General features: G+C 46.6%; 2 long non-coding RNA genes across 2 annotated transcripts; one reads left to right on the top strand and one right to left on the bottom strand.

Annotated features, from left to right (window-relative positions):
- Positions 1–930: 930 nt before the first annotated feature.
- LOC120410500 lies at positions 931–2306 on the bottom strand. The gene is made up of 2 exons (XR_005602701.1): positions 2027–2306; positions 931–1138 (listed from the first exon to the last, which is right to left on the bottom strand). It is a non-coding gene; the product is annotated as an uncharacterized LOC120410500 (long non-coding RNA).
- Positions 2307–14383: 12077 nt separating this feature from the next.
- LOC109144343 lies at positions 14384–18954 on the top strand. Its single transcript, XR_002045047.2, has 3 exons — positions 14384–14540; positions 15053–16911; positions 18838–18954. It is a non-coding gene; the product is annotated as an uncharacterized LOC109144343 (long non-coding RNA).
- The last annotated feature ends 7117 nt before the right edge of the window (positions 18955–26071 follow it).

The raw sequence follows: 26071 nt of genomic DNA, 5'->3' as shown, positions 1-26071 counted from the left end.
AATTTAAAAAAAAAAAAAAACAACAACAAAAAAGCCAACCAAAAGTGGGCTGTGTAATTCAATGTTTGCTCTCAGGAAGCCACACAACACAGAAGTCGAGCGCAGGGACCCATATCTCTGGCCCTTCAACACCAGCTCCTCTTCCCCAGCCACAGGAGGCAGGAGAGGGAGGCAAGGACCTGCCTGCAATGCTGGCAGCACCCAGGGCCCCAGGGGGTTTGCTCCTGTGTGTGCCTTCTCTGGGAAAAAGAGCAACACCAGGGAAAAACAGTGAAGTGGAACGCAAACCTCTGTCTCTGTGAGATCTCATTCATCCCAAGACTGACTGAAATGATTCAGATATAAATATTATCATACCAGAGCTTGGTGGCATTTTCATTCAAGTACAGAATACAAGGCAATTTCACTTAACCCTCCCATGGCCAGAAGATGTAGGACGAAAGCCAGATTCATGAAAGCTGTTAAGCCAACATCCCTGTATCTCCAGCCAGTTACACCGGTGTGAGTTTCACTGATGCCATCTGAGGAATTGCAACCAGCTTTCAAAGGTTTTAAAAGTACCCACCACATCCCTGTGAGAGAAGTAAAAAACCACCTCTTTCAACAAAGAGGGAGAAGGGGACACTAGAGAGAAAAAGTGTGAATTTAGGGAGCTGGTGGCAGAGCACTGGGGAGCAGGCAGGAGCTCCTGGCTGGTGAGAACATGGCCTTCCTGAGCAGGCAGTCAACAGGACGAGTAGCAGGAACAATGAGATAAGCACTGCAATGGAAACAAACACCTTTTTTTAGGCTCTCTGCACCAAGCTGCTGCTGCTGCTACTTTTATCACACCATTCATTTGGGAAGAAAACAGTGCAGCAAAGCAAGGTGCACACACAAAGCTGCACACCATGTCTGAGCTCATGTCAGTTACCAGCCAAAAAAATCGAGTTGTTAAATTATTTCATTTAATGGTTTGGGACTGCAGTGATCTTGTACAACGTTAAATCTTTGGAAACTGGATACAGCTGAGTTAATCCTTCTGAGCAGGACATGGATGATCCACAACAGGACTGAGGACCACAGGTGGTTGCTAACTTCTTCTGGGCAGCCAAAGCCAATGTTTCCATCATTAGTGTCTTCCATGGAGGCTCGAGAGCTGTTTTACAGACAAACACATACACACGTGCACGTGAAACCCCCTGGCAAAAACAATGGTTGTTTTGCATGCCAAATGTGTCAGTTGCATTTCATTTTACGACTGAATTCATTCTCAAGTCACGAATGTTTAAAAAAAAAAAAAAAAGGCTTAGTGAGTGTTTAAATTTAGGGCATTAATTTTGCATTCCAGTGTAGAGGGAACCCAACAGTCTCAAACCTCGGAAAAAGGCACTCCACCTCTGCTTTATGGGCAATTTCATTCTGCTTGTGTTTCCAGAGCCTACTTCAAAGCACAGATGCGTTTCAGGTAAATAATGACAAGCTTCAGAACAAGTTTTCCTGGTAACACAAATCACCTCACTAATGAAATCAGGGGAAAAATTCAGAACAACTTGATATCCATCTGCCTCAAATCAAATCCTTCCATTTATATGCTATAAGTAGGGGCCTGATTCCTCCCACAATCAAATCAGAGGCGAAACTCCCACAGATTCCAGTGGGAATGGGGTCAGCTCTTTGTGCTTGCTGGATAACCATTGCCTGAATGTGGGTGAGGATACCCTGGTCCATCCAGAGCGAGGCAGAGGATGTGCTTTGGGCGCAGCACTAAACAATGGGTTCAGGTTCAGAAGAATATGAGGCACCTTCCCTCAGCACAGAGAACACTTTCTATAGTTTCCACATTTCCTTCCTGCTCATGTCAGTCATGCATGGGGGAAAACAATGAAGAAACACCAACCCCACATGGAATAAAGTAATGGGAATCTGAGAATGAGCCACATGCTGAAAAGAAAAGTCATTGCATCCAAGATTGAAAGTATTGACTGTCTGGACTGCCAAATAAATCAGACTAGCCCTGGGGACTTGGATCTATACCTGTACTTACCTCTTCACCTCAAACCTCAAGGGCAAGCTTTCCTTTTGCTTTGGAGGTCTGGAGGTGGGCAAAAGGTGCAGCTCTTGGTCACCTTCTTGTGCATCGCTGAACCACTTGACTCCCTGCAGGCTGCTGCCTGCTTCCAGAGACACTCCTCTCAGATCCCATCAGCCTTCCCAAAGGTTCAGCTGTGGTGTGAGGGAAGCTAGATGTCCACTTGGCTTGGCAACAAAGAGAAAAAAATTGTACTTGAACCTGGAAATTTACAGGAATGCAGAGCAGCCGTGTTGCTAAGCCAGCTGCAAACCTGCTTTGCTCGGGGCTCTTCCCTTTGTAGGGTTGAAGGAATGAGGCACGTGTTGCCAAGTAGGACATCAGTGCTACAAACAAATGGAAGGCCCTTATCCCACCAGCAATCTCGACCTGGTAACGGGCGGGCAGCTAGAGTAACAAGAAAGCTCGGCTCCTTCCTACTCACAGAAAGGAGAGGCGGTAGGATCCAGGTTATAATTAGAGCCACCCACAGCAATTTTGGGGAAGCTTCAGTGTATGGATTGGGATCTTATTGTTAGTGCTGCCAGTTCACCATCTGCTTGGACTGAGCCAGTTCAGAAATCCAGTGGCTGGCACTCTCAGACACATCTCCTGCTTGTCTGGAGTTTAGCAGTGCTTTAAGCCGCCTCTGTGCCTGCAGGAGAGTCACAGCAATAGGAATTTCTGTATAAGCCTTTAGCCTGACTGTCCTCCTAATTTAAAGGATTAGCTTTGGCTTTGGAGACAAACTCCTTTTGGAGCCCTCTCTCCTTTCTTTCCATTGGATTATAAAATGTCAGTGGCTCATCCAAATTGGATCTCCCCAGCACACCTTCCTGCAGCTGGAAAAACACCAGTTCTGCCAAGCACTGCATGCTGCAGGTACAGCCACATTTCATGGCATCCCATGCAAAGCTGCACAACTGTCTCCTTGCAAAGGCCCTTGAAGCAGAGTGAGGTACAGAGCTGCCCCCAGCTCTCTTTCCAGCTGCCATGGAAGCTGAGAGCAAACCCTGGCCCGAGCCGTGCTTGCCTGGAGCAGATCAGCTCCATCCTCAGTGCTCAGGTCCAGCATGATAAGGGTCAGTGTGGAAGACTAAGGAGTTGATAGGGTCTTGCACCCTCCTGGCACAAGACATTAACACCTCTAATTTGGTCTTAATTCTTGTGGTGCTAGATCACAGCACAGATTTGATACCCAATGTATGAGCCTTCAGGCATCAGTGCTGGCCTATTGCATCTGCATCAGTGTCCTTATCCCCCTCCCCATGCAGGAGTTACCCTCAGAGATCCTGTGTGGCCCCCTCCAAAGCAGAACAGGCCCCCATGTTGCACATTAAACCCCACCAATGTGAAGATTTAAACCACCTGACTGGGACAGATAAGCCACGTCAAACCCTAGTGAGAAACGGGGCTTGCCTAAGAGAAGTGAGTCCTCGACAGAGACAGCACAGCTTAGGTTGCTATCTTTGGTTCTGCCCTTCTCATAACCACCCTGAATTTTGGTGCTTTTCCTCAAATCCCTGCTGCAGTGCCCAGGGCCCAGCTGTGAAAGCCTCACTTTTTGCCGTCTTGCTTTTAACCACCAGTATTTCTGAGCCTCCCCGCTTGCAGAAACAGGCTTCAAACCATGAGTCCAGCACTCTAAGAGAAAACAAATTATTTTCTTTTTTTTTATTTCCTTATCCCTACTGCTGTGATTTATTTAAGGAGGGACTTGGGAGCCTCAGTCAGGGCTTTTGGGTCCTGCTCAGCCTAGGGAAAGCAATCCCAAAGTCATTCCTGCACCACGGGCTCTCCAGGAAGCCCTGTGCTGAGTGCTCTGGCTGGCTCCCGTGCCCCGGCCATGCCGAGGGGGAACCTTTCCAGCTGAAGGCACAGTGAGCACTTTCTTCCAGGTAGATGGAATAGAATCATGCACATTATGAATGGTGATGTGTCTGCAGGGGGGTGGAGATGGGGCGAAGGAGGCGTCAGTGTGTTTTGTAAATGCTTTGAAATGTATTTGTGTGTTTCTGAGATGAACCTTACAGAAAATACCTGAAAACTGGTTTTGCTTTTCCTAAAGCATTGGCTCTTTCAGGCAGCAGCTTTGCCAAAAGTCATTAATCACATCTTTATTAACAAGGGCGGGGGAACAGTGACCTCAAACAACCGAGGAAAACAACTAACATTATATTCATTTGAAGGACCGCTTTGTAAAATATCTTCTGGCCTGCACATGCTACTGTTGACTTATATTTAAAGTGCACTGAGTCTTTGGGATATATTGGGACTTCTGCACAGAACCAGGGCAGGACTTGGCCCAAGGGTGTGTTTGACTTAACTATACGTCTCCTGAAGTACAAGGAGAGAAAGAAGAAAGTTTTTAAAAGGTCTTCACACTTTTCTTCTATATTGAGTTGCATCATGTGAGTGGGATGGGCTAAATGCACTTCCCGAGTGTCAAAATTCACAGGTTCATGGGTCTCATGATATGTATGGTTTAAGTCCAGAGGGAACATTATGATCACTCAACTCCTTCTAGCCTCAACAGCCTGTTTACTCTAAGTATCCTGGCCTGCTGCTAACAGCATGGCACAGGGTCCACCACATCTTCCACCACATTGCTCAGTAGCGCGCTCATTTCCTCAGTTAAAAATGCAGCCAGCTGAATGAGCAGCTGCATTAGCTGGGACCAAACACACCACAGGGACTGCTGCTCTTGGTGTGAGTAGGGCCGTGGATACAGCCCCTGTGCCCCTGCCCTGTCCTGCCAAAACTCTGTGTTTGCTGCTCGCTCCCTGCTCTCAGACAGTTTGTCAGCTGGGGAACGGGATCAGTGAGAGAGAGAGCGGGGACTTTCGAGGGGATTTCTGGAGCCTGCCTCAAAATGCGTTTGTTGTGGGGAGGGCTCTCAAAGGCAGTGTGGGGAAAGGGCAGGTCCCCACCTTGGGCAGGATGCTAATGCTGCATCGTGGTAGGCACACTGTAAGCCCAAACCCTGGAAGGCTGTTGCCACTGATAACACCCATCTGCTGTGGCATCATGTCCGTTGACATAGCCTTAATTAATGATATTACCAACTTAATGAGTAGATAAGCCACCAATCCCAACTCCTGTTAAGAAATTGTCTTAAGTACCAGTCACTAATCGCTATGGAGAAACAGATAGAGGGCCAAAATGCACACCTGGAGTAAAGAGGTGTGGCTTCCATGTTTTCTGGTGAAGTTGCATTTGTTTACACCAGGACTGACTGTGAACCATCCTGATTAACACATGGCGGGTGTGCGCTGGGCGGGAAGTTGTAAACAGCCACAGCCTTAAGTAATGGCACTGGGCTTGTGCAAGACCTGTCATCCAGATGGCAGCAGGATTGATGGCTGCGGAGATCAGCAGGGTGCCAGACCAGGGTGCAGATGTGCGTGGGAGTGCACCAAACCCAGGCTTGCTCCTCCCAGACCCTCAGCTGGTGCACAGGGTCTGGGAAGACCCTCTGAGCCCTGGGATGCTTCACATGGATTGTCTAGTTCACATGGCTTTAGGAATAGTGGACATCACCATAGTGGGCATCACCGGGTGATGCCCACTATGGTGGCCAAGAGCTTTTTGGGTTGTTTAATTGAAGACGATTTGCCAGCTGTAACTGGATTTCCTGCTACCGTTGGGGTGGTGTGGATGTAACTCATAAAACAAGGAAAGGACCTGTTTCACTGTACTGATTTGATTCTTTGGCTGTTACTTTATTTCCTTGCCGTTGTTATTCTGATCCAGTGAAATTAAAAAGGCATGAGCAGCCTATTTGGATCTGAATGTGTGAGTTCCTGCCCTGCAGAGCTTTCAGTAGAGATTAGATTGTACATGCCGTTGTGTGGGGGAGATGTGCCATCAGGCAAAGGAGGAACAAATGCAGGCGGGGCGGGAGCGGAGAGACAGAAGCGGTGTGTCTGCATGAAGCTGCCTGCTGCTCGTGGGGTGGTATCTCCATCTCACTGATGGCTGGTGAGTATCTCACAAAACATTCACTGCTTGGTTTCTTCAGGGTGTTTAACTCCTGGAATGTGTGAGACAAGGCAGCCACATCTTCCTCACTTTAACCTTTTAGAACTTGTCCTAGGAGGACCTAAAATAAAAACTATGCATAGAAACCTATGCCAAGCCTTATGTTCCTGAGTGAACTATAGGGGATCCTGGTCCTTAATAATCCTTCACTTTGCTGGAAAGTTAGATATGCACTCAGTTTGCTGGTACCCAAATAAATCTTAAGGAATTCCAAGGATTTATGTGCCTACATGACACCCAACACAGACACTAAGAGCAGACAAGCCTGGCACACTGTGCTACCAACCATTCACCTATTTCAGCTACTTCACTCTAGCTCTCTGTGTTTCTATTCAGGCAGAGTGTTTCCTGTTAAAAAAAAAAAAAAGGTGTTTGTTTGTTTTTTTAAGTGATCATAGGCATGCATATATCAGAAAAAAAGAAAGGACCTATCTTCTCCTTACATCTCTATTATTTCTATTGTTCAGGTATGCCTCGGGTACTTTCCCAGACATGTTGCCTTCTGTTTTTAACATTGCCATCTGGGAATCAGATACTGCACATCTATTGTGGTGCTGTTCAGCAGGGAGGGAATTTGTTCTTGCTCCTCACAGACAGTTCTGCCTTGATGCAGACGGATAGCTCAGGGAAGAGGGATGCCATCGGCTTTGTAGCCACTGCCTTACAGCTCAGGGAAAAGCTACGGCTCTGTGTGCACAGCACAGCTTGGGATGACCTGAGAGAGTTCTCACAACACCTGCAAACCAGGTGATGTCCATGGGGTCCAAACTCATGTTGGACCCTATGGAGATCATGTTGGGAAGCTATTCGGTGAATTAATCCTGCACTGGACCCTCTTCTCAATCTGGCACACTCCGTAATGCCTTTAATAATAATTTGCTTTTTGTAAATCCAAGGAAAGCAGAGGTGATCTCCACAAAACAGGCACAGGCCAAAACAGACTAAACTCCAGGGCATTTGGAGCTTGGTACAGGAGCAGATGCAGAACTGAGCTTTGTGGCTTGGACCCATCTCTTGAAGTTGATTCTGACAATTTCCTGATTCAGAGCCTTGTGCTGTAACCACAAACCCTCCGTATCCCACCCTCTTTGGTCTCCATCTCTGTCTGGTTCTTTAACTGAACACTGCTCAGTAAATGCTTACAGATTCAAGAGGAGAGGCTGCTAGTTCAAAGTCTTGCATTATCTGGACAGCTGGAAAGGAAAATTAAGAGCAGCAGAACCAAATCTGAGCCACGAAAAAAGCCTGGCTTTGAACAGTGACAAATACCTGCTTAAGACATATTTCTCCAGCCTCTGTTACACCCATTGCTGAACACAAAAAGTTGCTTTACCAAACTGTGCAACAACTTGGAGGTTCAGGTGGGTTACTCTGGAGTGGGCTGCTCCTGACTCTCGCAATTTTGCGAGATTATTGTTCTTTGTAATAGAACAATAATCTTTCCAGCCTAGAAAGCAGAAGAGCTGCCACCTCGATTTTGTTACAGAACTGCAGGTGAGAGGAGTGGAGCAATACCCCTGTATCACGCTGGGGAGGACCTTGTGGAATATTGAGAAGTAAAGAAACTGTGACAGAGTGTGCATGTGAGTGGTTTCTTATTTAAAAATAATCTCTGCAGACTTTCTTTTTTTTTTCTTTAAGACACAGTGGCTAAAAATGTCCTTTCAAAAATAAATCAAGCCTGAGGCTGGGTCTGAAAGCACTTAATGAGGGGTAAAAGCGGTTGAAAAAAGAAAAAAGAAAAATTCCCATGCTATTCCTAGCAATGGCTCCCCCACTTCTGAATGTAAACTGTCGCTGCATCACACTAGAGAACTTCCACCAGTTTCAGACCAATACCTGGCCCTTTTAGGGCAGATGACTGGAGAGCAGAGACTCTACTGAGACTCTTATCTCCTAAAGGCACTGGGCACCCTGTCACATACATCTCCCAGCGTGGCACAGCATCTTCAAAGTCAAAAGAGCATGACAAGGTTTAAAGCAAAACTGCACCACACAATAGGATGAAACCAGTTGTGGACAACATGATGGAAAAGCTGTTGGGGAGCTGAACTGAGTTAAAAACTGCACCTGTTATTCAGCCTTTTTTAAATGAAAACCAGGCCTTTCAGACAAATCCTATTATGTTGTTTGGAGAGGTTAAAACTTCTGTTGGGAAAAGTCTCTTTGGTTGGGATAGATTTTTGATGAGGTGGTTGACTTAGCAGATTCTCTTACAAATATTAACAGCATGATATGAATAGCACAAGCTCTACATGGCTTAGAGAGCAGTCTCTAAGCTCATTTTTCCAAATGAGCAGTCCCTGAGAAGTCACATTCCCAGAGGAGACCCTCAGGGAGTGAGAGGACATCCAATAATTTTCAATGCTAATACCCAGTGCATGAAAGGGAATGCACAATGACTGCTGTCCAAACCTGCAGATGACACCAGGCAGGTGAGGACGTGGCTGGTGTGGAGAGATGTGGGTCACCAGCAGGCAGAGCACATGTGTTCAGGCACCAAAGCCCTGTGCCAAGGAGACAGGGAGGCAGCTGCCTGTGTGGAGGGAGAACACCTACCTTGGAAAGCAGAGGAAGTCAGGAAAGGACACTGGGGGCACCCCAACCTGCGTGTGACATTGCAGAGTGATATGGGTGAAGACAGGAGATGTAGACTGAAGTAAGGACCAGTTCTTGTTCCACAGAGGGTCTTGAACAGAAAAATAATTTGCCCTTTGCTGGTCTCTGCATTTTAAGATGAAAAGTTAAGAGACTTGAAGAATGTAATGTGCTAAATTCATCCAGAAAGTGAGAGGTGGTGTCATTATACTGTGTAAGCACCTCCAGGATGACATGGTGGTAAGAAAAAGAGTCTTGAACTGCAGGTAAGGCCCCCAACAAGAACACTACTGCCCAGAAAGCTAAAGTAAGAAAGTAGCATGCATTTTATCAGTGAAGACACTTACACATTGGGATGGACTCCAGAGGCAGGGCTGGATCCACATTTCTTGATGCCATCAAATCCAATCTGGCTGCCCTCCTAGGAGGTCTGATTGAAATCAGGTTGTGCTTTGCCAAACATGAGTTAAACACAGAGGTGAGGGAGTGATAATCAGAGATCCTGAAGTGCTGGAGCTCAGGAGGGAGTCTCCAGCCCTCCCGTGCAGCCATGAACTTTGGGACAGAAAATTACAAAGCTGAGGAAGAAAAATATTATTTTAAATGCCTATTGCCTCTTGGAAGGTATGAGAGGGTGAGAAAGAAAGTGAAAAAGCCTGGGAGTTCTTGGTAAGTTCTTCCAAACTGATAAACATCCCCAAAACCCCTCAATCCTTTCTCTTTTATTGGCTTTTCAATGTTGTAAGTGGAATAAACTGGTTATTTTATGGAGGTTTGTTGGTACTGATCTTTTTAGCACACTGGCGAATTGCTCCTGTTTTGGTTTTTGTTTTTTTTGAACAACTGAAGTTGAGCTTTCCACTCTTTGTTTGCAAGTGTTTGTTTAGGACTTGCTGAGAACAAGTTAAACACAACAAATGAGCTCTAGACAGAGTTTTGGGAGAGATTTATTCTGTGGTCATTCACTCTCCTCTCTCAGGAAGCAAGTCCCATATGCAGGCACTGTTTCTGAGAAAGTTTTTTCCTTATGTTAACAGCCATCCTTGCTTGGTAATGCTTGCAAGGCACTAAGATGAAGACCAAGGGCCCAATCCAGAAAGATAAAACAAGTTATTTTACCCTTAACATTGTCTGGCAAACAGTTCATGTATTGATGTACCATCAGAGATGGAGCTGGAAGATACTGACGAAAAAAAAGTCAAGTCATGAAATTCCCACAGAAAGTCAGTGGCAGTGGCAAACCTAGGATTAACACCAAAACCACACAGTCTGTGGGTCTAACAAGCCAAGAATGAGTAGGGTAGGTAGCAAATCTTAGAAGAGCAGTGCGAAGGTCAAAAGCTCAGGAATTAAAGAGCAGTGAAGGAAGAAACCAGAAATCCAGCTGCTGAAGGAAATAATTCATGCAATGTTGATCATCTCATCCCCATATGCTTGTAATAATTTTGACAAGCATTTCATTTTATCTGTTATTATTAGGAAAATTATTCCTTTAAGGGCAAAACCTAACTGCATTTTTCAGGTCAACTTGATTCTGGGAATCAGCCTCACTTGCCTGTGGTTTTTGCTATCAGGCCAAACACAATCCCTGGTGTACTTCTCTTGACTCGGTGGAGTTATGTTGAATTCAGCTTGGCCTAAGGGCCATTAGTTATATTGCCAGTGGGTTTCTTTAAAGGGATATTTCCCTACTTTGAATGCAGTGATTCCGGGCAGTGATTTTCGTTTTGCAATCTGGAAGGACTCCTGCATATCTTAAGGAAGTTTTAGTTGCTCTGATCCTGAAGAAACCTTCTTTGGCAATAGATGACTGGAGGCAGGTGTGTGCATGTGCTCGGGCTGGTCTGTGGATGGCAGCCTCGAGAGCCACTGCCAGGTGCCTTCCCTCCGCAGAAAGGGCCCGGGAAGAGCCATGGGAAGGGACATGAAACACACAACTGCCCCACAAAAGCTGCGTGAATGCTGTTCACCGTGCTTCTGATTGACAGAGGAGCATCTTATCTTCCCCTGAAACCTCTGCACCCAACCCTCCAGGTGTGTGTGTGTGTGTGTGTGTGTGTTGGGAGGGGAGCCAGGATTCTGATTAGAGGGGTTATTTAGATTCCACTACCATGGGGAGCAGCTCCTGGTACGCATCCTTTGCTTGGAGAAAGACAAAGGGAAGACCCAAAATAAGAAGGATAGGCCTTTCAGCATCCTCCAGCCTGGACATCAGGGGCTGTGACATGTCAGATGTGAAGACAGGTGAGTGCACACCCAGTGTCTCTGCACAGACTGCTGCTCCCTCTGGGTCACAAATTTATGCAGGAGAGGCCATCACAAGGGAGCTTCTCATCTCGTGAGGTCCTGGAGAAAAAGACAGGGCTGCAAACTGATGGGTGCAGGATGTCAGGTGGCAGGACAGTATCACACCTGCTGAGATTGTTTAGTGGCACTCCCCCTGCCCTGAATGTCCCAAGTATTGCCTGTTTCAGCTTGCTTTGGCAGCCAGGTTACACCCCAAGTGCTCCAAATCACTGCAAAAAAAAAAAAAAAGAAACAAAAAGAAATCTTTTTTGATCTTGCTTCATGCAAGATGTGAAACCTACTAATGAACCTGAGTGTAACCAGCCTCCGGTTGTTTGCCTAAAACTGAGCAACACATGAGGCTGATACTGCAGTTCTCAAGAGAGATTTGTCCTTGGGACAAAAGAGACCTGAAAGAGACCTGAGAGAGCCCGGAGCTAGGTTCAAACAGGCTGGGAAGCGTTATGCAAAACAGCAGCACAGAATGTAGGGTACATGATGTACTTGTGAGCTTCTAAACTGAAAAATCTTCCTGTAGGGACTGATGATGGGCATGTCACTGAAAAGCCATGTTTACCTTGCTTTGCAGAGGACCCATGTTCTTACCATGACTGTGTCTGGTCAGAAGAGACAGAAAACCTTTTAATCTTGATGACTTGATATGATGGGACAATCCAGAGTCTGAGCTCTAGGGTTGCTGTGGGGTGCCCCAGCACAAAAGTGTGCATCAGAGGAGGGCAGGGTTTGAGGGAGCAGGGCTCAAGGGTGAGCTGCTTCTGTCCTTCCGCAGCTGCTGTCAGTTTTGCACAGATATCACTGTGATCCAGCAGCCTATAAAGCACAAAATTATTTGAATAGGGTTTGGATCCACACAGCATCACATAATGGATTTAATTACCATGAGGGAAGAGATCTGATGTGATTTCTCTATAGTACAGCCCTTGTGCAGAAATGGTTGTTGATCCAGTCATCAGCTCTGGAGATCTCAGCTCTCCCCCATCCTGCCATCTCCACATGTCTTCCTTGAAGACCATCTGCCTTGGCATATAGCAAACTAAAGGCAAATGACCAACCTCCATTTGTTGCTCCATCTCCATCTCAGGGAGACCAGCTCTGAAGGTGGTTCTCCTAAGGAACAGTGGGAAAACATGAAAGGCTTGGGATCTGTGTCATCTAAACTGGAACTGGCTGACTCAAAGAGCAGAAATCATTTGCTGTGGTGTCTGGAGACCTCTGAACAGCTGCAAAATCCCAGTACTGAGATCTCAGTAAGGTCGCAGTTGTGATGGGCTGGGCACATTGCCAGGGTGGAAGATTCCAGGATCTGCAGCCTCCTGGGAAGACCTAGCAGCCAACACAGGCTTTGTAAAGACACCTGAAAATCCTTACTTAAAGCTTGTCAGCTTAACATTAATAACTGGGAGGGAAAGGGTTTGGAGCCACTGCAGTGCAGCCTGCGAGGTGAAGCAGAGAAGCAAAATGGAGGAGAGAAGTGAGTCAACTCAGAGAAAATCAAGTGCCTTTTAAAAAGCATGACTGGAAACATGCTCTCTCCCCACAGACTGGCCTGTTTTTACAGGCTCATACACACATCCACAGAGCAAAAGTAAAAATAGCTGAGGGGATGATCATTGCAAACTGCAACAAATAACAATTCAATAATAGGATTTTAATTAAGAAATCCATGGCACCAAATAAATTCAAGATTTGGCACAACAGCAGTGTCCAATAGCCATAAATAAAGCAATTTGCTAATGACTGCACATTCCATCTCATTTTCCTTGATGTTTTCCATGGCGTCATTCCTCTGAACCACAGGTTTTCTTTTAATCTCATCTCAATCTACAACACTATTAGGTGCTGTGCTTCTTCCTTTACAGCACCGTATTTGAATGGCCACTAACCAAAGCCAGGGAAGGTGAGGCTGGAACACAACCTTGTCTCCTGCAGGCTGAGCCCCAAGAAGGCTGCTGGTCACGCCCCGACTGCACGAGTCACTCACACATAATCAGCTGTGGCTAATTCAGAGCCAGAACCACCCCCGTGGCCCCTAACAGCTTCTGCACTTGGGATTCAGTTGGCTCCACAGGTTTGACATGTCATGACAGAGACATTTCTTCTTCACACAGCTCATTTTGTCCTGAGCTAATGAGAGATTAACTAACCCATAGCAGCAAATCAGCTGCTGCTGGTCTAGGGAGGGCATCTCAGGTTCTCTCCTTAACGAGCTTCACATTTGGCTTTTCTTAGCTGAAGGAGAGTTCATCAGCACAAACATCCTGCCAGTGACACAGTCCTTATCTGACAGATGGAGCCCAAGGAGAACTGTTTGCAATGACCTAATGTTGTTTGCTGCTTACCTGGCACAACACCAGTGAGCTGCTTCTCCCATGCCCCGAGAAGTCACTAAACAGATGCTCATGGCTCCCAAACAAAAAAGTCTTCACTCTTCTTGAACAAAGTCAGGTCTTACAGCATATCAAAAGCACTTTGGAGCCACTTTGTCTCTTCTGCTGCATGCTGGGCGTTTGTGGGGACCCTGTCTCTGCATGGGGTTGTCCCCTCTGTGCTCCTCTCAGAGCCTAAGGGAAGGCTAGGACTCTGGCATTTAGTGTGTCCTGGCGGGAGTGTTGGGAGATGATTAACCCTTTTGTCACCACCAGACCACAATGGGAACATCTTCCTCTTTTTCTCAGTCATTAAGTTTTTTGCATACTGGAATTATATGCGTTAAACAAGGAAGTTTTCCAGTAGGTGCACGTCCTTGAGTCTTTCAGTAGAAAGCAATTTGAGTGTCCATAATCACAGAGTATCTGACAAACCACAAAAGAAGCCTTCTTAATTTTAACTTCTTTTGGCCTAAGATGGGTAGGACCTGAAGTTGGGGTTTGAGACAAGCTCAGAATTACTTTGCTATTACCATAACATCCCATTCTAGGGGAGCTTTGCCACTTGGTGTTGCTGCATCTGCTTCACTCTGCTTCAGGTTTCCGTCTCAAAATTCTTCTTATTCAGTCCTCTTTTCTTTTGCAACTTTATAGGCTGTGGTAGGTGGAGATAAGGAGGCCAAGTCCTGAAATGATCTGTCTGCTCTATTTTGCAACCTCAGTGACAGCAAATATTAATGTACCTGTGTTCACTGCCCAACTCGTCTGACCACTCTGCACGGACATTTTGGTGACAAGCAAAAGCCTTCCACACACTGCCTGATTCTCCAAACACCACAGAAATACGGTTAATGCTATTGTGAGCCCCCTGAAATGCTTTCCTTTTCCACACCTCCTGCTTTTTTTTTGTGCATCATAGTCCAACATTTCTCTTGTGCCAGGCTCTTCCTGAACTGTGCCTGTGTTACACAACTGTGCCCTTCAGACTGAGGCAAGGATTAAAGGTGTCCAAATTATTAGGAAATCAGAGCAGTGAAAGGTCAGAGATCTTTCTATTTTCTCTCAGCTTGGTAGCTGGTTGCTGAAAAATCACAAACGCTCTTTGAAAATGAGGGGCAGCGAGGCGCAGCTTTCCGAGCACTCCTTGGCATTCATGTATGTGAGTGAACTATTTACAGGTATGGCAAAGCATTACTAATCTCTGAGCTATTTAGAAAGGAAGTACCTCTAGGATCTCCTCATTTGTCTCCCCTGCTTCTCCAACACCATTGAGTCACGCTGAATCTCCTCCCCTCCCAAAAAACTGCTTTGCAGAGCTCCCTGAAGAAAGAAAAATGTCCCTGGACAGTGAAACAAACAATCCCAAAGTGGGTTGATCATGACCTAGTAACTGGGTAAAAAATCCTGGAGACCCTGGAAAGGAGAGGTCAGTCCAGGGGCTGCATGAGGACTCAGCTGCTCTCGAGCCCTGGGGAGGAACTCTCTTATCAGGGCTTGGAGCCCAGCTGGAGACAGTCTGGACCTGACCCTTCTCAAAGTTCATGTCTGTTTGGATGGAGGGTTCTGATTCAGACAAATCTCTGCTTTCAGACAGCCTCTTGGAAGAGGGGGCTGCCAGTTGGCTTTGCAAGGCTTTGCTGGATGTCCACTTATGTCTGAAATGTCCCTGTTTCCTTCCCCTCCTCTCCAGCATGCCTGTTTGCATCTGGCTTCCCTTTCAAACTTAGCCCCAGATGTACTGCATTGCAGCTTGGTTCCCTGGATGCTGTTGCAAATGGCAAGAAATTCTGAACAGAATTCCCGAAGGAAGCCACGCTGAAGAAAGAGCTGAGAAAAAGGGAAACCTTGCCACTGCTATTTAATTTTTTCTGAGCCCATACTTCTTGTGTTGCTAGAGTTTCAGAGAAAAAGGAAGTGTGTACAAAGGCTGCCTTGAGCAACAGGGGGATGCTGGCTCAGGCAGTGAAGAGTGAAAAGAAGAAGTAGGCACTGTGGGAGAACTGGTAAAGATGAGGTGGGTGAAAGAGGTGCTTCAGCACCTGGTCTGTGAGCAGTGGGGACTGGACAGCCATTGAAACAGACAGGCTAGGCAGTGCTTGAAGAACAGACACGGAATAAAAGACCTTTGTGAAGAAAAGAAAAAACAGGAGTTTTTTTCACAGTAGGATAATTCTGAAGTGCAAACACAAGGGACAGTGTCCCTGCTTCCAAACATGACCCAACAAATAGCAAAGGAAGAAAGCCAGAGTTCCTGAGTTCTAGTTTTAGTGTGGCACTAACTTCTCCACCAGAGCACCTACTAATTGCAGGTGCTACAGGCAGCTTTCAACAGCGAATGTAAAAACATGGAGTGGGGTCCTCAGAACCAGGAATAAGCAAGTCAGCTTTGACTCAAGGGGATCTAAGAGCATTCAGTGCCTCATATCTCTGGCCAGCTTCTGACCATCTGAAAAATGGAGCATGTCTCACCTGCCACAGACGGTGCTGCGAGGTTAATAATGGCATTTCATGTCTGAAGCCCTGTGACAGAAAGCTGCCACGTAACACCACGCTTTATTCTACCCTACAGCCAAAGTCTCCTCCGCCCAAATAAGTATGCATTTGTGTTGCCTGCCTCCCATTTTTAATCTACTAGCAATTCTTACCAGAAAAATAAAAATCTCTGGCCGTATGAATGTGCCAAGAGCTTGGATAATCAGCAGGATTCTAGTCTGTCACTACAGATTTTGGCAGCCTTGTGTCAAGAAAATGAGGCAACCCCATTCCTGGGAACCAGTGCAATGGAAAGAGCTTCCAGCTGATTTGGATTGTTTATTCTAGGTGAAAGTTTGCAACATTCCCATTTGGTTTCACCACTGTGAGCTTTGCCAGGACTTTTTCCCAGGCAAATGAATGTTTTCTTGTTTCTCTGCTTGATCTCCTATTTACAGGCTTAGTTGCTCCATTGCTTTTGTTACTCTGGAAGGTGTTTACTTGGTCAAAAATGGGTTTCATCTTGCGAGACATGCAACTCTTTCGTCTCCTGCTGACTTCAGTTAGACTGAAGGCGAGCATGAGCAAGGGATCTGTAGTCTTGAAGAAGGATAAATTATGCTGAAGAAAAGCCAGAACCTGGGCAGGAATGCATTAAGCATTATTATTACATTTCTATGCAAGTATTTAACCTATTAGTGCTTTCACGGAACAAGGAAATGCATGGAAAATACTCCTTGCATGGCTCTACAGTGCAGATTAGCCTGGCATGGGTTGTTAGGCGGTACCTGCAGCCTTGCAGAGCTTTGGCCTAAAGAAAGAAGGTCAGACCAGCCTTGTTAAGAGAATTTGAGCCAGCTGTATCCAGGGATTTCTCCCTCAGCTTGAGCCAGGCCTGCATAGGGGCTGAAGTGTACTTCCAGGAACATATTGGTCTGTTTTCAGCTTAAAACAACTGTTTCCTCATTCTCTTTGTTCCTCTCTGTCATTTCTTCTTTCTGCAGCAATATAACCAAGTTCCACTTTGAAATGAATCACTGTTCTAATGCTCATTAAATTAAGGAACTGACCATTCTGGTAAGACTCATGCTGACTAATTGCAGGTGTTGGTTAAATTTCCCCAATAAAACTTCTACAAAATCAAGGCATTCCTAGCTGCCATTCAAATTCTGGGTATCTGAGGAATTTAGAAGATCCAGTTGGGTGATTTTCTAAAGGGAACTCTCTCATAAAAATGTCCCAATCCATTGCAGCCTGTCTGAGAATTTGACCTTTTATTTCCAAATTCACCAGGGTCATTGGCTGGCCAGATCAATGCCAGATCTTCTGACCAGTTCACAGGCTGAGCCATGGTTTACAATATCTGTGTCTCTTAGAAGGAAGCATTGCTGGCATTGCAATGAACAATTAATTCACGTGGTCAGATCAAGCTCTGGGCCCTCTATTAAAGAGCCATGGTTAGGATGTAGATGCTGGAGTTGGGGCACTTCAATCAGACCACATGTAATCCCCAATAATCCAGGTGTCATTGAAAACTCAAATATCATCTGATCCCTGTGACTTTAATCATGACCCAGAAAGTTCTCCACTTTCCTTTTCCCTGTTGTGCTAACAGGGAAAATAATGGACTCAGAAATATCCCTTCTCCAGGACTACACACAGGTTGGGGGGGGGGGGGGGGGGGGGGGGGGGGGGGGGATTGACAAAAGGTGGTCTTGTGGTAAATCACAGTGTCAGCCTCCAGAAATAGTTTACGTGAAGCCCTAGTCTGATGAATTTCCTGTGGCAGCTGGGTGACAATTGTGTTCCCCACCTGTGTGATGGGAGTGGTAATTTCTTCATACAATGCTATTGCTTGCCCTGCATTGGAGAGAGGAGTTTGAGGAAACTCTGACACTTCCTGAAAGTTTTCACAAAGTGTGTCACGGGAAGGCTTCAGTCTCCAGGTCCTGCCGTTTAATAATAAACCTGCTGTTTATTTTGTGGAGCTCATTTCCTAGACAGAGTAGCAAGAAGATGTCATGAATACCTGTGAGCTGCACTCACCTTTCCTGTGGTACCTTGTGTCCCAGGTCCCTGGCAAAGGCAGCCCAGCACCATTGGCCCCACTGAGTCTGGGGAAACTGCAGCACTGCTCGTGCTGCAACAAGGCAGAGGCACATCCAGGCACTCCTGGCTTTCTAACACCTGTGCTTCAACCACAAGGCCAAATTAGTACTGAAGGGACCTGTATTTTACTGTCCCCTTCTTCTGCATTAATTAAAACACATCGCAGCACACTTAAGCAATTTAAATGTTTTGGAACGAGCCTCAGGACAGCCAAGGGCGTTCAAAGTGAAGGGAAGGCTGGCAGCTTGCCCTCAGCTCGCTGGCTTGCCTGTCTATCACAGGCGCACATCGCTCATGACCAAGCTGCGAGATCTCTGCAGACCCAATGACAGCAGTACAGTTTAGGGAGAGACCTAAAGCTAGAAATCCCTGGTCTCCCTGAGGCTCCATCACATGGTCTGGCTGACAGCATCTCTGCTGATCTTTTTTCAATTTACACACTTTTCTTTACACCTCTCCTCTATGAAAAGCTGGTGGGAACTGCTACTGCAAGAGATAACACCAGCACCATGTTGTCTGATGGAAAGCCCTACTAGACCTGAGTTTAGGGTATATACCTTGGTCTTGGGGACTTTTGGGGAGATATTCAAGGCAAGAAAGAGGAAATTCATAGCCCCTGAAAAAAAATCCAAGGCTGGTAAAGACTGTGTTTTGCCCTAGAGGTGAAGTTCAGGGTATATGTGAACCTTTCTCCAAAGGTCTGTTTGCCTTTCTGTCACCTATCGGGCAACAGCGGGAGGAGGCACCTCAGGTGACCTCCAGAGCAGCTTGTGCACTGTGGACTCCAGGCAGCAGACAGCCGACTACAGTCTAGAATGGAAATGAAGGACTAATTTGCCCAGGGACATTCCCTTTTGTATTTTAAAGTAATGCAAAGTGTCTTTTCACTTTCAGCTCTGGATTTGAGGCCTAAGACGAAGAGTCACTGCCATTAGATCCACATCATCACAATTGTAACATCAAAACAAGTGCTGTATTAAAAATAAACACAAGAGGCATTCACTGACTTGATTAAAATGTATACATATGGGTGAGGTCATTTTAATAAATGCCTTATGCACAGACATCTGCATTTCTTACCATGGCCCTAGGCTTGGAGAAGGAACACTGTACATCCACAACTACCTGCTCTTGTGCAGTTGCATCAGCCCAAGCTCTCTGGCTGCTCAGAACATCTACCACAAGTGTCCTTATCACATCCCTTTGCATTGACCTCCCCTTAACACTCAAAAAGGCTACAAAGAACACAGCCACGGTTTACCACATTAGCTGCACATCTCTGATCTCCATCAGGCCACCATGTCAAGGTCCTCCATCTCCTCTGTGAATCTTTTGAAGACACATTCTGATGCTGTTTGGAAATAACTCACTGAAAATAGTTCTATTGTCCTGTCTGTGTGCCTAGAAAAGGCTCCACTAGTTAAGGGAAAGTCAACTGGACTTTCCAGAAGGACACAAAAAACTACAAAGCCAATAATGTCCATATCCACACCGATGAAAATCTTCTGTATGTCACTGGAAAAAAAAAAAAATCCAGGACTGAAAGCCCTGGCCTTGTGTGCCTTCCCTGGTCACCCTGCGTCAAAGCTCCTGCACCTCCCACTATGATCTGCCAAGCTTTACAGCTCGGGTGAAACAGCACCTTCTGCAGCAAGCCCCTAGAGCTGGCAGCAAAGCTGGCACCACAGTGGCTTTCCTACATTTTGGGTACCTCCCCAGGAGTGCCAGCTACCCCAGGCTGCAGCTTCCAGTGCATCCAGGCTGTGATCCAGAAATAGCCCTGCTCTGGGAATGGAGGTAGGAGGGATGTTGCCGACTGACTTCAGTCTCTTGGTCATACTGCCATAGATATTCCAGCTGCAGAGTCCCTGTCTGGCTCTGGGGCAACCCTGGGTTATCCCAGCTGTCCCTGTGAGGTTACCGGGGCTTCCCAGTACTGCAGAAAGGGATGCAGCTGAGGGGGGTTTGTCCTCTGACTGAGGTGCCTGCTGCAAACTCAAAAAATTATTTTTGGGCTATTCATTCTCACTGACAGTTCGTATACTGCTGCCCAGAGGAAGCTTCATCCTGCTCCCCCTTCCCTTCAGGCAGAAATAACCACTGCCTGCCACCAAAGAAAATCTCACCTTCCTGGAGAGGGAGGAGGGAAGGTTGTGTTTAATATAGTTTGGAGTCCAGTGGAGCTGTTTACTCACTTTATTTTCTTCCTGATGCCTTAGAGCTGGTTGGAAATGTCTGTGCTTGTGATACTCCTGAATACATTCAGCAACGCCCAGGAAAACAAAGCTGCCAATGGCTTTTGCAAAACCCTGAACCACTGGAGCCACGAGCATGGTGTGAGGGGACAAGAGGACCTGTGCATCACCTTCTTGCAGAAGGTGTCACAGAAGCCCCAGACTTCAGCACAGGGATTACATGCCTGCCCTGAGTGCTGAGGGAACATTTCTGAGCGTGATTTGTGCTGCAACAATGGTGATGCTCCAGGGCAAGAGGAGCACAGCTGGGGACCCAGGGCAGCCTCCACTGGTGACGTGCTACACAGGGACACCAAATGTGTGCACAGGAAAAAGCTGCTCAGGGGCACCCATGGCACATGAAGGGGCCATGTGACAAAGCCAGGGGTGCAGCGTGGGTGCTGGAGAGTGGGGCACCCCAGCTCTGCCAGCAGCACCACTCTTCCCACCCAGCTGTGGGATGTGGGTGACAACCAACAGTCTGGGCCAGATCCTGGCCTGATTTCCTTCCTCTGATTCCCACAGTGTTTGCACCAATAGATCTTGTCCTAAAGAGTTTATCCAAAGCCTATTTGCATGTTGGTCCTCCAGACTCAGGCTCACCTTCTCTGCAGGATACACCTTCTTGGAGGCTTTTTATTGGTCTCTGGTATGGGATGAGCCATAAATTAGCCTGGGAACAGCTTGCTTTGCTGTTCCTGTGTATTTTCAACCTCAGTTCCATTTTAATATATGATAATGTAGACAGTACTGTCCCCAGCCAGGATCCAGAAGGAGTGAGATGATTAAAAATAATTCATCTTACACTGAATTAAACAACTGAGAGCCTCAGGAATGGTCCCATTTGAGTTTGGTACAAATCACGGGTGACAATCTGGGTCAGTTTTTATTGGATCTGCACCTTTTTGCCAGCCCTAAATCTGCCAGCCATCACATAGGTTTAATAAGAAGGGACAACAAAGAGGCAAAAAAGGTCAATCTCTATTCGAGAAGGAGGTGGAAGGAGCAGGGTAGACAGGGCAGGGGAAGGTGGCGTGTCCTGGCAAACATGCAGGAGGTGATGTTTCCCCAGGAGAGGGACACACAGCAAATGCCCTGGGTTCTTTGGAAAGCAAACGTGCTGCACCTGGAGCCCATTCTGCTGTTTGCTGAGACTCAGCAGCCTGGACCACTTGTGGTTTCCTCTCTGAGTCTTGCCTCTGCCCACAGTGACATACAGAAAGTGAGGGAATGCAGATGAGATGTGCCTGGCACTTTCTGACCAGTTGAGGCACTGGGGACACAGGGCTGCTTTGCCCACCTTCCGCTGGGAAAGTGGCAGCAGGTTCCCCTTCCAGCCGCCTCTGCTGAGCCACAAAACCCTCTGTGCATGCCATCCCCTGTGTCAGGAGGTCTGTGTGCTGCATTCCCCTACCTTGGATTGAACCACCCCACTTCCCCCTCCCGGAAACAACACGAGCAAAAGTGAGAATGACTCATCTGTGCATATGAAGACATGTATATGCACACACACAAACATATCTTATATGTTGAGAGCCTGGGGCAAAAATTTCACCCAGCTCTTGAGCTCCTTGGTTCACATGGTTCTGTGAGGTTTAGTGAAAAAGAATCCTGAAAACAACCAACCAGTAAAATAAAACATCAGAAGAGTTCCAAAATAGTAAAGAATTAGGAAAATTAAAAATCAAATCCTGTTACCATGTGTCTAGCTTGAAAGGAGGCCTTCCTCCTAGTGTCTGTGCATGCATTTTGTCCCCCATGATCTCAAACCAGCATGACTGTTTAGTGAGTGGTGGGCTGGCGTGCTCTGCTTCAAATCCTACTGTGCCATATAAATCCCAACCACTGCTATTTGCCTGGGAACTGGATAGATGGTTTCTTTCCCTGTCTTTGTAAACAGCTCATTTGACTGTCCTGGCCAGTGGTGCTGATAATGGACACTACACACACATGCCTGTGCCTCAGTTTGAGGCTGAGTGAAAACAATCAGGTGACATTTGCCCAGATCATTCCTGAATTCAGCTTTAAACTCTTTCTCTTCCTTAAAGGTCCCTGGAATGGTGCAACATCCCAATGAGGGCTTGTGAAGCTTTGTAGCTGTGTCTCGTGTTTCCTTGTCCCATTTTCCGCTGGGTTGCATGGAATTCAGTGTTGAATGACTGTACCAAGGACATGGAGGCCTAGAATCACAGAACCAATTAGGTTGGCAAAGGCATGCATTTAAGATCATCAAACCCAACCATAAACCCAGCACTGCCAAGCCCACTGCTAAACCATGCTCCTAAGTGCCAAAACTCCATACCTTTTAAATACCTTTTCAGTTCCCTGTGCCAACCCTGGCCAAACACATCTGAAGGTACACATCCCAATCACAGCTGAGGCCATGTGCAGTTCCCACTTGCAAGCAGTGGAAGGCAACAGAGGTGGACCCTTGGCCACCAAAGAACAACAGTCAACATCAGCACTCTGTGGTGGGGAGTTCAGCTCTGCTGCCAGCTCTCCTCTCTGCCTTGGCACATGGCATTGTTACTGATCCAGACCTCCCCCAGCCAGCAGAGCCAAATGTGGCAATATGATGGGTCTTGAAAAGAGGGAAACCTTTTAATTATCCTGCCAGAAAAGGTGAGCTAGTAAATGGGTCCTGCTGCCCAGAGGTTTTGCAGCAGGGAAGAGAAATCAGTCATTCACCACAGTGCTGTTGTGATGGGCTATGACAAACATCCTGAGGCAGCTGTGTCTGGTCACAGAGTCATCAGATGGCATAGCCTAGGAAGAGCAGCTGCTCCCTTTTGTTGGGTCAGAGACCCTTCTCCACAGCAGCCCCCTCAGTGACCATTCGTGCCCTGGCAGTGTGACACGATGCATTTCATCAGCTATTGGGAGGATGTCAAGCTCAGTGACACCCATTCCAGCCAAGCTACATTGTTTAATAAAGAGCACATAATCACAGACATCAGCTGCAGAGGATTAAGGCTGCTTTCCCCCTCCAGTGTATTTTACCTATATCTCTTTTGCTACATTTTCTCTGCATCCTCAGCCTTTCCTCCTCAGGACTGCTCTTGCTGGTTCTCTCACGGAGAGTGGAGTGAGTGTGTGAATGGTACAACTGCAGAGGAAGGAAGTGGTGCTGCTGATTCAATAGAGTGTGCTTTTCCTTCTGAGTCAGTACAGAACAACTGTCTCACTGGGCTCAGAACATATAAGAACAAGAAGTCTGCCTCTGGTGTGTGTGGGCTTGTGTTTTAATCTCTCTGACCCAGAACATGGAAAGGTTGCACAGAAGGGATTTTAATTATCTTGAAAGTTACTAAAGTCCAATTAAAAGTGTAGAGTCATCACAGCAGGCCACCCATCCACTGTATCACTCTGTGGGCCCATTGATGTGATATATCCAAAAATCACAGGGCATGTGCCTGCTTCTAGAAAACAGAATGTGTCAAGAAACAATGTTGTTAAAGGCTGCGATATTTTTGGATCACACAAGATCCTGCCTAGAACTGCAGCTGGACCCCATGAAGATTTGACCAAGAGACAGCAGAGGATGGGGAGAAAATGTGAAGGACAAGGATATAAAGTTATAAAGCTAAATTTCCAGAATTTTCTGCAGTAAGTAGATCAGAGGTAGGAAGCCTGCGAGAAAATCTAAGGTTTGCTGGACCACTCAAGACAAATACTGAAGAAATGGAAATTACACAGCAACTAAATTATGAGTCCAATTCAAACTTCATCCCTCAGGCTATCAATGTGATATCTGGTTCTAACAAGGAGAGATGATTTGCTAGTACAGTGAAAACTAAAAGAAGAGAAGCTGGAAACAACTCCAGCTTGGGAGGGAAAAGTCACAGCAGTCATACTACCCATGCAGAGGATCCAGTGGCAGCTTCTGAGTGAAGGAGCCAAGACACTTTAAAGAATTGCAGGGGTGCATTCAAATCAGTTCCTGTGTCATGGGTTGGAAAATAGCAAATATCTTGATTAATATTTTTGTTTACAGTATTATATAAAACATGAAACAGCCTCCAATTTCAAAGTTTCATGCACATTTCTCACAGGCCCAGACTGGAGGAAATGCGGGTAGTGTCTTCTTTCATGATACTTTCTATTAAGCTCATTTCACCTCAAAGGTTTGGGTGAGTCTGAGCCCTAAACCAAAAGCAAAACTCAAGCAGGCATAAAGGTAAGGCAATGGAAAGTGATCGTCTAAGCCACTGTGAACTGAAACTGCCATGTTATGTACAGTGCAGGTGTCAGAAACACATTGAGCTCACATTGCAGCATCCTGGAGCAGCAAAGGACTCTGGCTTCCAGCTATGAAGTTCTCGTGAGCAGAATAGACTTCTCCAGAAACTGGCGAAAGATGCCCATGCACCACAGGTGATGGTCAGGGAACCTGATCCCAGCTGCTGGGTGACACGGTGCCCTGTATGTGCAACTGTGAGGGGAGGTTAATTCTCTCCTGTGCTCTCCCAGCAGCCTGCTCTTCATGTTATTGCAGTGTTTTTCAATTGGGCAACAAAAAGTCTGCTATGTATGGCTTTGTTTCTGTTATTCCTGGGCAGTGGGCGAGACACAACAGGGATTTTCTTGGGACAGACTTCAGCTCAGTGCCCAGTTCTTGATTTCAGGGTAGGGATCATGGCCTGAAGGATTCCACTGCCACGGATTGGCTGCCTGATAGAGCTCTGTCTCTTTTGAGTACATCTCAAACTTTTATTGTAGAGAGCACTTTTGTGCTAGGGAAAAGAAATTACCAATCTGAGCTTCATGCTGCTTTAAAATAGTCTAGGCCAAGGTTGTCTCAAAAAAAAGAATGTCTCAAGGATACAGCTGCAGACTTCAAACCTGATTCAATAGCTTGCTGTCTTTCTGTAAAGTGCCTTTGGTGCTCTGCAGGAACAATATGGTGCGTGAAATTAAGTACAACTCTTTGGCAAATATAAATTAGGCTTCAGCTGAAATACACTGCTCCCAAGGCTTTCTTAAAATGAAGCAAGATGGTCCTAGACTTGAAACACATTATATTTATACTCTTACCTTCCCATTCCTTACTCCCCACCGAACTCTCCTCACTTGTTCTGCTCTTAAATCACATTTTGAAACACCAGCCTATGTGTGTGCTCAGACACATGAACACAGAGGCAGAGCCCTCAGGAAGGCTGTTCTATTGCAGCACTTCGTATGGTTTCATGATATGAATGTACTGCTCTGTGTGTTGCTGCCCACAGGCTGCGGCAGGAGCCCTGCAGGTCTGGGATGCAGCCTGGCCAAAAGTCATACTGAGATAGGTGAAACTGCAAAAAGAGAAAGCTGACCACAGCTGCTCCTCTGTGCTGCTGACAGCCACCATCTGGGCAGGCTCTGTGCCCCAGCGCTGCAACTGCCCGAAACCTTGTCTTCACAGGGAGGCCAGTGGTCCCCCAGGTGAGATGTATTTCAACTCAAAATCTGATGGCAATCCTGTCACTGGTTAAAAAAGCCAGTGTACTGAAAGCAGCATAAACATCCCCCAGACAACAGGCATTTTCTGGATGCTGGTTGGGTAAATCCTTGGGTGCAAGTGGATGATCAGCCCCACTGGGTACGAAGCTCTCCTCATTTAGAGAGTGGCAAGGATGAAACACAGAGGCTGTGTGAGGCTTTGCTGTGGAGAAGGAAGGAAGGAAGGAAGGAAGGAAGGAAGGAAGGAAGGAAGGAAGGAAGGAAGGAAGGAAGGAGCGAGAGGTGGCTCTGCCGCCTCCCTGCCCACATGATACTGTACCAGACAGCAAATATGCTTTTACCCACAGGAACAATTTTGCCATCCAAAAATCCAGTGCAGGAAGTTAGGCAGACAGGCAGATGCAGAACTTCCCAGTGGGTGAGGGTCCAAGACCGAGCCCGGAGCTGGAGTAAGA

The sequence above is a fragment of the Corvus cornix genome, chromosome 9 (assembly GCF_000738735.6).
Source record: "Corvus cornix cornix isolate S_Up_H32 chromosome 9, ASM73873v5, whole genome shotgun sequence".
NCBI lineage: Eukaryota > Metazoa > Chordata > Aves > Passeriformes > Corvidae > Corvus > Corvus cornix.
This window is presented reverse-complemented; position numbering and strand designations above follow the sequence as displayed.